Source organism: Myotis lucifugus, unplaced genomic scaffold (assembly GCF_000147115.1).
Source record: "Myotis lucifugus unplaced genomic scaffold, Myoluc2.0 scaffold_111, whole genome shotgun sequence".
In the NCBI taxonomy this organism is placed as follows: Eukaryota; Metazoa; Chordata; class Mammalia; order Chiroptera; family Vespertilionidae; genus Myotis; species Myotis lucifugus.
Genome location: NW_005871159.1, coordinates 1742002 through 1751937, shown reverse-complemented (window position 1 = coordinate 1751937; position 9936 = coordinate 1742002).

Genomic DNA, 9936 nt, shown 5'->3' with positions numbered 1-9936 from the left:
ATAATATCATTGATTAGCCTAAAAAAAAAGACATAAGGGTAAACCAAAAAAAACCCTGAGAGAAAAACTTAATAATAAATATATTTAAAAAATACAATGGCATAAATGCTGTATAGCCTTATTTATGCATAATTTTAAATTTTGCACATGCCAATAGTGGGTGTTTATTAAAATTAGAAACGTCTTGAAATATTTCATTAAAATATATATAAATTCTTTAGGAAAACTGAAAAATAACCAATCTAGCTTTATTAAGAATGAAACATAAATTTAAAAATATATACAAACATATAAAGAGATAACCAAAGAAATACATAACAATAATTAAAACCGAGTCAATTTTTCAACGTGGGCATTATTCAAAAAATCTGAGAAATTGCAAGGGAAATCGTTCCTAGGGAGCCTCCTCTGTCATTGAACGGGCAACAGCGCCCTCTGTCGGGATTTTGTACAAGCACATCATGCAAGGTTGCTTCTACAGCAATTTCTTTGGGTTCTTGAAAACCTGTTATTGCTAAGAGCATTTGAGTTGAATTCTTATTATATCTACTACTTTTAGAAACGATTGTTTCGGCATCTAAAAAGCTTAAACGCCTTTAAAAATGTACAAATAAAAGCTCAATCTCTACTGAGAACATTTTCCTAATTTGAGCCAACTTTTCTTGCCCTTAACTTTCTGTTGTATTTCGCTTTAACCTTCAATCACATAATGTAAGAAAAGATTCCCGCAAGAACTCAATTAATGCAAACGCATAGGCAAAACAAACTCTGGTTTCGAAGTGAAATTAGGAGACTAATATGCATTTTCATCATCATTTCGTTTTTTCATGTCTTCTTGTTTTGTGACCGTATTTTATTTTATTTTTATTTTTTAGGGTACGCACAGGCTCGCCTAGGTCCAAACGTGCTGGAAAATCCTAGGCAGTTATATTCGTCTTTTCACGTTCACTTATATTTATGTCCGTTTATAACAGCAGACGGGAGAGCTAATAATACCTTCCTTTTCTCAGCCTCCAATAGAGGGAATATTTTACGATGAATGTCAGAGACACTGATGGAAAGCGATGCACTAGCATAGTGCCCTCTGCTGGCGGTTCTTGGAGTAGGTTTTAAATAACAAAAAGTTACCGAAAAATATCTTGCATTCAAACAAGGCCAACTATTAGCACTGCCATGTCTGATTTCTTATTTCTTCTAAAAATATAATTATGGAAAAAGAATAACTGGAAGGGAAGGGCCAATTTAGATGGAGTTCGTTGAGGAAGCCACATTGATGCTGATATCAGACTATTGAGATTGAGATGCAAACTGTCATGCAAAGAGATTTGGAAGATGCCTGGCCAGTGTAGGTCAGTTGGTTGGAACGTCATCCCGGTCACCAAAAGGTTGCCCGTTTGATTCCCGGTCAGGACACATGCCTAAATTGTGGGGACTTAAAAAAAGAATTCAAGCCCAGCCAGTGTGGCTCTGTGGTTGAGCATTCCACCAATGAACCAAGAGGTTACGGGTTCGATTCCTGATCAGGGCACATGCCCAGGCTGGGTTGCAGGCTAAATCCCCAGTAGGGGGCATGCAGGAGGTAGGAGATTGATGTTACTCTTTCATCGATGTTTCTATCTCTATCCCTTTCCCTTCCTCTCTCTCAAATCAATAAAAACATATATTTTTTAAAATTAAAAAAATAAATAATTTAAAAATATAAAACTAATTATGAATTACCTAAATTTCTCAGACTTCCTTTCCCTATTCCTATGAGGTAAGGCTTCATAAACTATTTCCCTTTGAGGTTGCCTGATGGACTGACTTTTCTTTTAGACATTACATGCTTGGCCAGGGTTTCCCTTTTTTATCTTCCCAAAATATAAAAATAATAAAATGGCCAAAAAAAACCCCCCAAGACTTAGAATTAGGATTATTGTGTAAAGTCAGGACCCTGCTCCTTCTCATGCTCAGGAGGGCTAGGGCAAGCCACTTAATAGCATAAACTTCAATGTACTGAGCTATGCACTGGGCATGATTGTGAGAATTCACTAAAACAATGCTTGAGAACCACTATTTGATACTGTCACTTTGCACAACAATTTAACTTCTCAGCATTGACATGAGACACTGGAGCTGGGTGTCAGCAAAGTGAAAACTTCCCTCAGTCAGGGAACTTGCTAAGTTATCCTGGGGAATCCCATTTGAGGTCTTCCCACTATGCACTCAGCAATTCCCCCACAGCATCAGGGTGCTGTCTGCCTTCCTTCATTCTGAAATTAAGAGGACAATCTTTGACCCTGCTGGTGTGGCTCAGTTGGTTGAGTCTTGTCCCATGCACTGAGATCACCAGTTCGATTCCCAATTAGGACACACGCCTGGGTTGTGGGCTCCATTCAGAAGGAGGTATGCAGGAGGTAGGCCAGGTGTTTCTATATCAATAAAAGCATATTAAGAAATTGAGGCAGCATTTAGGGACTATAAGGTTTTTCCAAAGTTATTTCCCCCTTCCCCTGGATCTATAAACAAGCAAAGGAAGAGAGAAAGGGGAGCACTGACTTCTTCAAAATATCCAGACACTACCCCCACCTCTTACCCATCAGAAACATTATTGTCCACTGAGTTGATTAATAAGACATGACAGCTGCACTTTTTATTGTGATGACCTGACTCTATATTTCTCCCATCTTTCTAAGATCAAGGTTTTTCATCATATTTTGGGGGAATCTTGGTTATGTATTTTTATCATCAATTTGGAAAAATTACTGTTGAATGTGTGAAACTCCAATTCAAGCACCTGCGCTTGGATTGATAGGGCATTGCTGCCACAGAGGTTTTCGTGATCTGGGTTTGAGGAAACAAAATAGGAGCAACTCTTTGCCTTATCTGTGTTTAAAAAATTAAACGACAGTGGACATCTCTAGATTGATTCTTCATGATCGTACAGATGGAGGCAAACACTGCAAAGGAAATCACATTTCTTTCTTTAACCAAAGGATTTAATCGATAAATTTGCAAAGCTGAAATCACTCGTGAGAATGAAAATCATTGTGACTATGGGAACTCCTACTTTCTCTTCGACTTTTGGGGAGCAGGAGTAATTTTATCACATATTTGGGGTGTTCTGAAGTGCTTAGGTTTTTCTGTTTAATCGTGGGGCATACAATTGCCAAGTGGACAGTTTTAAAATTTCTGCTTCCTGGAGATAAAAAGGTTAAGGGATAGAAGATTGGGAGGGGGGCGGGTTGGTTAAGTGATGCAAACAGCCACAGAACAGTTGTTTCCAATACCAGTGGATGTTTGACATACAAAATGTGGGAGGTGCGCTTCTCTCCCAGCGTGACTAATGCACGAGGACAGGTGTGTTCATCATTGTGGACATTTCCATGTTATTGCTTTAAGAAGAGGCAATCTCAAAGGGTGAGAACACTAAACAATCTGGTTTCAAAATGCAACCAATAGACCAATACATATCCGTGAGGAAAAATTTGCAAATAAAGACGTCGGAAGATGTAGAGCAGAAATATAACCTTTAAAGCATGAATAAACACATACAATGTACAACACCAGAGCTGAAGCATCTCTTAAGTACAAGGGACATTTAGGAGAAATTAGCATTATATTGGAACTACTTCCTAAAACTCGCATCTGTGAATTTTGATAAAAATAGAGAATGATACTCACTTTATGACACTTTTTGTTTCTTTAACATTGGATGATTCTTTCTCTTACCAGCTATGTTATGTTGGGCAAGTCCTTTGGCCTTTCCAGGACTCACTTTTTCATCTATAAAATGAGGTTGGTTTACTAGTTGATATCCAAGATTTTCCCTTAGAAATGGACTTGATGAGATTTATGAAAGCATCAAATAGAAAGTAATGAAAAGTTTAAAAGAGAGGTGTTGCTTTTTAAAATTTTTTTTTATTGATGAGAGAGAGAGAGAGAGAGAGAGAGAGAAACATCGATATAAGAGAGAAACATCTATCAGCTGCCTCTCCCCTGTGAACCCGCAGCCTGGGTGTGTGCCCTGACCAGGAAATGAACCTGCTACATTTTGGTATAAGGGATGAGGCTCCAACCAACCGAGCCACACAGGCCAGGGCAAAGTGTTCCTTTCTGAACATGTTGTCACAAAATCTCAGCTCTCTGGGACCCTCGGTGGTGGTGGTGGGGGGGGCAGACAGTTTAAGAGAATTGACTCCGATCTTTTGGTAAATGCTAATCACACACAAAAAGTTTCTAGGAATAGCATCATAGGAGAAAGCAAACAAAGGAAAGATAAGAATACAGCTTGAGGGAAGAGGATATCATTTTAACAGTTAGTACCTCATAGGCACTTTAAAGAAGTCAAGCATCTAAGTCTAGAAGAATGACATCCTATTGCAGTAAGAGGGTTTGCAGTTTTGATCTTGACATAATGGTCAGTAACCTTTGATAAAGTATGTGAAAGGGAGAAATGTCTACTAGCAGAGGCTGGAAAACACTTCATTTTCAGAAGGAGGGGAAAAGATGGGAACTGGAAACAACAGATGAGGAGTCATGCTGTTGCGCCACCCCCCTCCCAAATGATAATGTAGGTTGTCAAAGGGGTTAGTCCTGCACTCTGGGAGGGAAGGAGGAGATGCCTGGACACCAGCCTGGACTCGGGAAGAACAGACCATCTGTGTTCTCCTTTCCTTTTGTTATGGATTTACTAGGCAGGGGACACACTAGGCAGGGGACACTAAGTCCCTGCAGATCATGAAGACATTTCAAAAATGTCTCTCCAGCCCTAACTGGTTTGGCTCAGTGAATAGAGCATCGGCCTGTGGACTCAAGGGTCTCAGGTTTGATTCCGGTCAAGGGCATGTACCTTGGTTGCGGGCACATCCCCAGTAGGGGGTGTGTAGGAGGCAGCTGATCGATGTTTCTCTCTCATCGATGTTTCTAACTCTCTATCATCCCTCTCCCTTCCTCTCTGTAAAAAAAATGAATAAAATATATTTTTTAAAAAGTCTCTCTGGCTCCCAGCTGAGTGATAACATTTGGGAGCAGTCTGCCTTTTGACCAAGGACAAGAGCTTTGGAGTGGACAGATGGGTGTGAATTCCAGATTTGTCGCTTACTCTCCTGGACATTTGGGAAATTACTGAACCTCAATTTTCTTATATGAAACATTTGAAACATATTTCCATATATGAGACATCTTTACTATATGAAATATGTACACAGCAATAACCATTGCATGGGGTGGTTATAATCCTAGTTAATAATAGACCAACAGGGTAATTGACCATACCTTCGCTACGCCTCCCATTGGCTAATCAGCATGATATGCAAATTAACCGCCAACAAAGATGGCGGTTAATTTGCATACGTAGGCTCCAAGCGGTGGAGCGAAGACTGAAGGTGAGCCGGAGCAGTGAAGATGGAAGACGGAAGGCGGCTCCGGCCAGAGCGAAGGCCTGGGTCCCGGGTGCCGGAGGAAAACCGGTGCCCACAGCCAGGAGAAGGGAAGGCCTATTGCACGAATCTCTTCGTGCAACAGGCCTCTAATGAGGAGATAATACCAATGAAATGCTTACCACTGCCTCCAGCATAAGGAAACCACTCAGTATATTGAATCTACTGTTACTATCACAGATTTGCAGCTATTTGAATAATCCCCCCCCCCACTAAGTTGACTGATTAATAAAAACAAATTTGAAGCAATTGCTTTAATAGTTTACCATGGAACTCTGTTCTTAGTCTTATTCTTCTTTCTAATATTAAAAAAAAAGGTGCCTCAAAAGAAGAATTAAAAGATGTGTTCATTATTTTTCAGGTGCTAAACATTGGCGGGCAATAGTCAGTACACTGGATTACAGAATGAAGATTCAAAAATATTTTGACAGGCTAATTACTCTGGAACAAATCCCCAAATCTAATTTAACAAAGATACAAGCAACAAAAACATAACTGTAAAAGGAGGACTCCAGACTGGCAGGGAAAGACATGAAAATACCCACAGTTTTCCACTGCTCAGGGTTCTTATTGTTTCTGGAACACAATACTGTAGTCACATCAGCTTCATACACAGCAACTTGTTGAGACTGATAAGCACAGATAGTGAGTGAAATCCCAGGTTGCATCGGTAAGGATTGTATGTTCAGGTCCAGATAAGTTGCAATCCCACAGTCAGACTGGATGTCTGGCATTGTGCTCAGTTGGGTGGCCTGCATTAGACTGTCCCTGATAAACCAAAAGGTCTCTAAAAGAAAGTGACAGGACTAAAGAAAGCCCTAGAGGCCATGTCAAGGGAGAAAGGGTTTAGAAAACTGGAATAGTTATCCTAGAACAGAGAAAACTTGGGGATGTGAACTCTGTCTTCTACTATTTGGGGTTAATCTTGGGGAAGACAGAGTAGAGGACAAAATTAGCATATGTCTTATTCACTGCTATATTGCCTGCATAGAGCAAAGCGGCTAGCCCAAATTCAATCAAATCATTTTAGCTAAAATCATTCTCTTTCCCTCTAAAGCAGGGGTGGGGGACTTCTGGCCCAAAGGCCATGTAAGGCCCGAGAAGTCATTTGGTCTGGTCCTGCCAAGGCATTAGGGGTGAGTTAATTAAATGTTTGACCAAATATAGCAGGCTAATGTTTAAGTTGATAATTTTGTATGGCCCACAAATGATGTTATATGTAAATATCCAAATGGTGCTTGGCAGAAAAAAGGTTCCCCCACCCCTGCTTTAAAGATAGAGGATAAAGATCAACAGAGAGAAGTTATTAGGAGGCTGATTTAACTCAGTGGGAGAAAATAATTTTCTAAAAATGTGAAGGACTGGACAGGGCAGCTTTGATTGAGGTCTTCCAGGTGCCAGCAGAGCCTGGGAGGCCTCTGTCTGGAGTGGGGTGATGCTGGGCAGGAGGTCCTTTACAGCACCATTTTGAGGTTAGCAGATTAGTAATGGTAAAGGACTGGCATTGAGATGTGAGATCCCATTATTTCTGCATCTGTATAAGTATTATCTGTTTGGGGAATTGTGCAATTACTGAGCCCATATCTTCATGTACTGCATGCACTATCTGATTCCTATTAGTAGAAATAACATCACACAGTAATTATACTCAATAGCCTTATTGGTCTGTCAGTTTCTGATTGTTTTGCTTCTGTCATTATCACTTTTTCCCATATTTAATAGGATTTCTGTGGGTGGCTTTATAGAATGAAAAAAAAAGGACATTTATTTATTTAGGGTATGGATGAAGGGCCTTTTAGGCTTTCATTTGCAATCATTTTTGAGGGGCATTTGTTTGGTTTCTAAAAGAAATAAATCTCTTGCAGAAGATATATCCAATAATCACACTCCAAGCCAGACTTCCTTTGAACAAGTTTCAAAAAGCTTTAAACTATTAGCTAGAGCTTTGTCACTCTAAACAATGAACAATAACTTTGATTTCTGGGTTCTTTTGTATAAACAGGCATATTTGCTTCTTATATTACAGTAATACTGTGTCACTACAACTCACAGAAAGGTATGTTAAATAAATAATTTTAAAACAACAAAAAAATTTTAGGCAATTTAATAAGTGCACAATTAACAGAAAAGCAATTCTTTCTAAATCTTTTCTTTTTAAAAAAATATTTTATTGATTTCAGAGAGGAAGGGAGAGGGAGATAGAAACATCAATGATGAAAGAGAATCATTGATTGGCTGCCTCCTGCATGCCCCCCACGGGGGATTGAGCCTGCAACTCGGGTATGTGTCCTTGACTGGAATTGAACCTGGGACCCTTGAGTCCACAGGCCGATGCTCTATCCGCTGAGCCAAACCAGCTGGGGCTCTAAATCTTTTCTTAACTGCAAAGAAAGGTAAAGATTCTTTGTGAAACTTTCACTATTATTTATAAAGAAATTGTGAAGTATTCTGTATTGTAAAATATTTTTATTAACTCTACCATCACAACCTAAACATAGAGTGAAAAAATATTTTAAGACCCAACTAAGCATGGGCAGTCAGTTTGAGTTTTTTAAAATATGTTTTCATTGCTTATTTTTATAGAGAGAGGAAAGGAGAGAGAGAGAGGGAGAGAGAGAGAGAGAGAGAGAGAGAGAGAGAGAGAGAGAGAGAGAAACATAGATGAGAGAGAAACATCTATTGGCTGCCTCCTGCACAGCCCTTACTGGGGATCGAGCCCATAACCCAGGCATGTGCCCTGACTTGGAATCAAACCAGTGACCTCTTGGTATATGGGACAATGCTCAACCAACTGAGCAACACCAGCTGGGCAAGTCAGATTTTTAAAAAATATATTTTTATTGATTTCAGAGAGGAAGGGAAAGGGAGAGAGAGGTAGAAACATCAATGATGAGAGAGAATCATTGATCTGCTGCGTCCTGCATGCCCCCTACCTGGAGAATGAGCCTGCCACCTGAGCATGTGCCCTTGACCAGAATCAAACTCAAGACCCTTCAGTCCTCAGGCAGACGCTCTATTCACTGAGCCAAACCAGCTAGGACAACAGTCAGCTTTTAATCATCTTTGTTTCATCAGTTTCCTTCAGAATTTTGGTTAATATATGAAATGTGGAATTTTCAGCATGAGACTATATGAAAGCCTCTAAGGAACTGAAATGAGAACTTGACTTAGGACATAGCTTCTGAAGCCACCTGATGCTTTTGTGGGGCTCATTCTTTCAATAAATATTTAGTAAGAGCCTATTTTTTGCAATGTATTATGCAAACATAAGGATAAATCAGAAAAGAAAATTTCTTAGAAAGATTCTATTGTCTTAGTAATGGAAATGAAATGTAGAATGAGAAGAGTTTGTGATCTTGAGTATGAAACTATATTAAGTGGAATTTTAGTTTCTAAGTTAAATGATAAGTAACATCACATTCTATCTAATGTTTAGATACCTTAATACTAACAAATGTTACTTTTTAGGTTAGGAGTTTTGTTTTACTTTAAATAAAAAACATGATTAGCGATTGGTATATGAAATGCACAGGTATGTGTATGTGTGTGTGGGAGGGTCTATGTCAGTGATGGCGAACCTATGACATGCATGTCTGAGGTGACATGAGAACTCATTTTTTTGGTTGATTTTTCTTTGTTAAATGGCATTTAAATATATAAAATAAATATCAAAAATATAAGTCTTTGTTTTACTATGGTTGCAAATATCAAAAAAGTTCTATATGTGACACGGCACCAGAGTTAAGTTAAGGTTTTTCAAAATGCTGACACGCCGAGCTCAAAAGGTTCGCCATCACTGGTCTATGTGTTTCCTATCAGGCTGTAAGATTTCAGACTTTAAAAAATTATATTTACTGGGGTGACATTTGTTAATAACATTATATAAGTTTCAAGTGTACAATTCTACAATACATTAACTGTATATTGCATTGTGTGCTCCTCACCCCAAGTCTAGTCTCCTTTTGTCACCATATATTCACTCTGATAATCATCATACTGTTGTCTGTGTTAGACTTTATTTGTTTTGTTTGTTAATTTCTTGCTTTTTGTTTTATATCCTACATATGAGTGAAGTCATATGGTTCTTGTCCTTTTTGGTTTGATTTATTTCACCTAGCATGATACTCTCAAAATCTATCCATATTGTGGTAAATGGCAGTATTTCATTCTTATGGCTGAGTAGTATTCCATTGTATATATGTACCACATCTTTTTAAAAAATGGTTTTTATCAATTTGAGAGAGAGAGAGAGGAAGGGAGAGGGAAAGACAGAGGAACATTGATTGTCTGCCTCCTGCATGCCCCCCAGTGGAGATTGAGCCCACGGCCTGGGCACGTGCCCTGACTAGGAATCTAACCTGTGATCTCTTGGTGCATGGGACTATGCCTAACCAACTGAGCCACACTGGCCAGGGCTACATCTTCTTTATCCAATCATCCATCAAAGGTTTTTTTCATGTCTTGGCCACTGTGAATAATGCTACAAAGAACTTAAGGGTACATAGATATTTAGGAA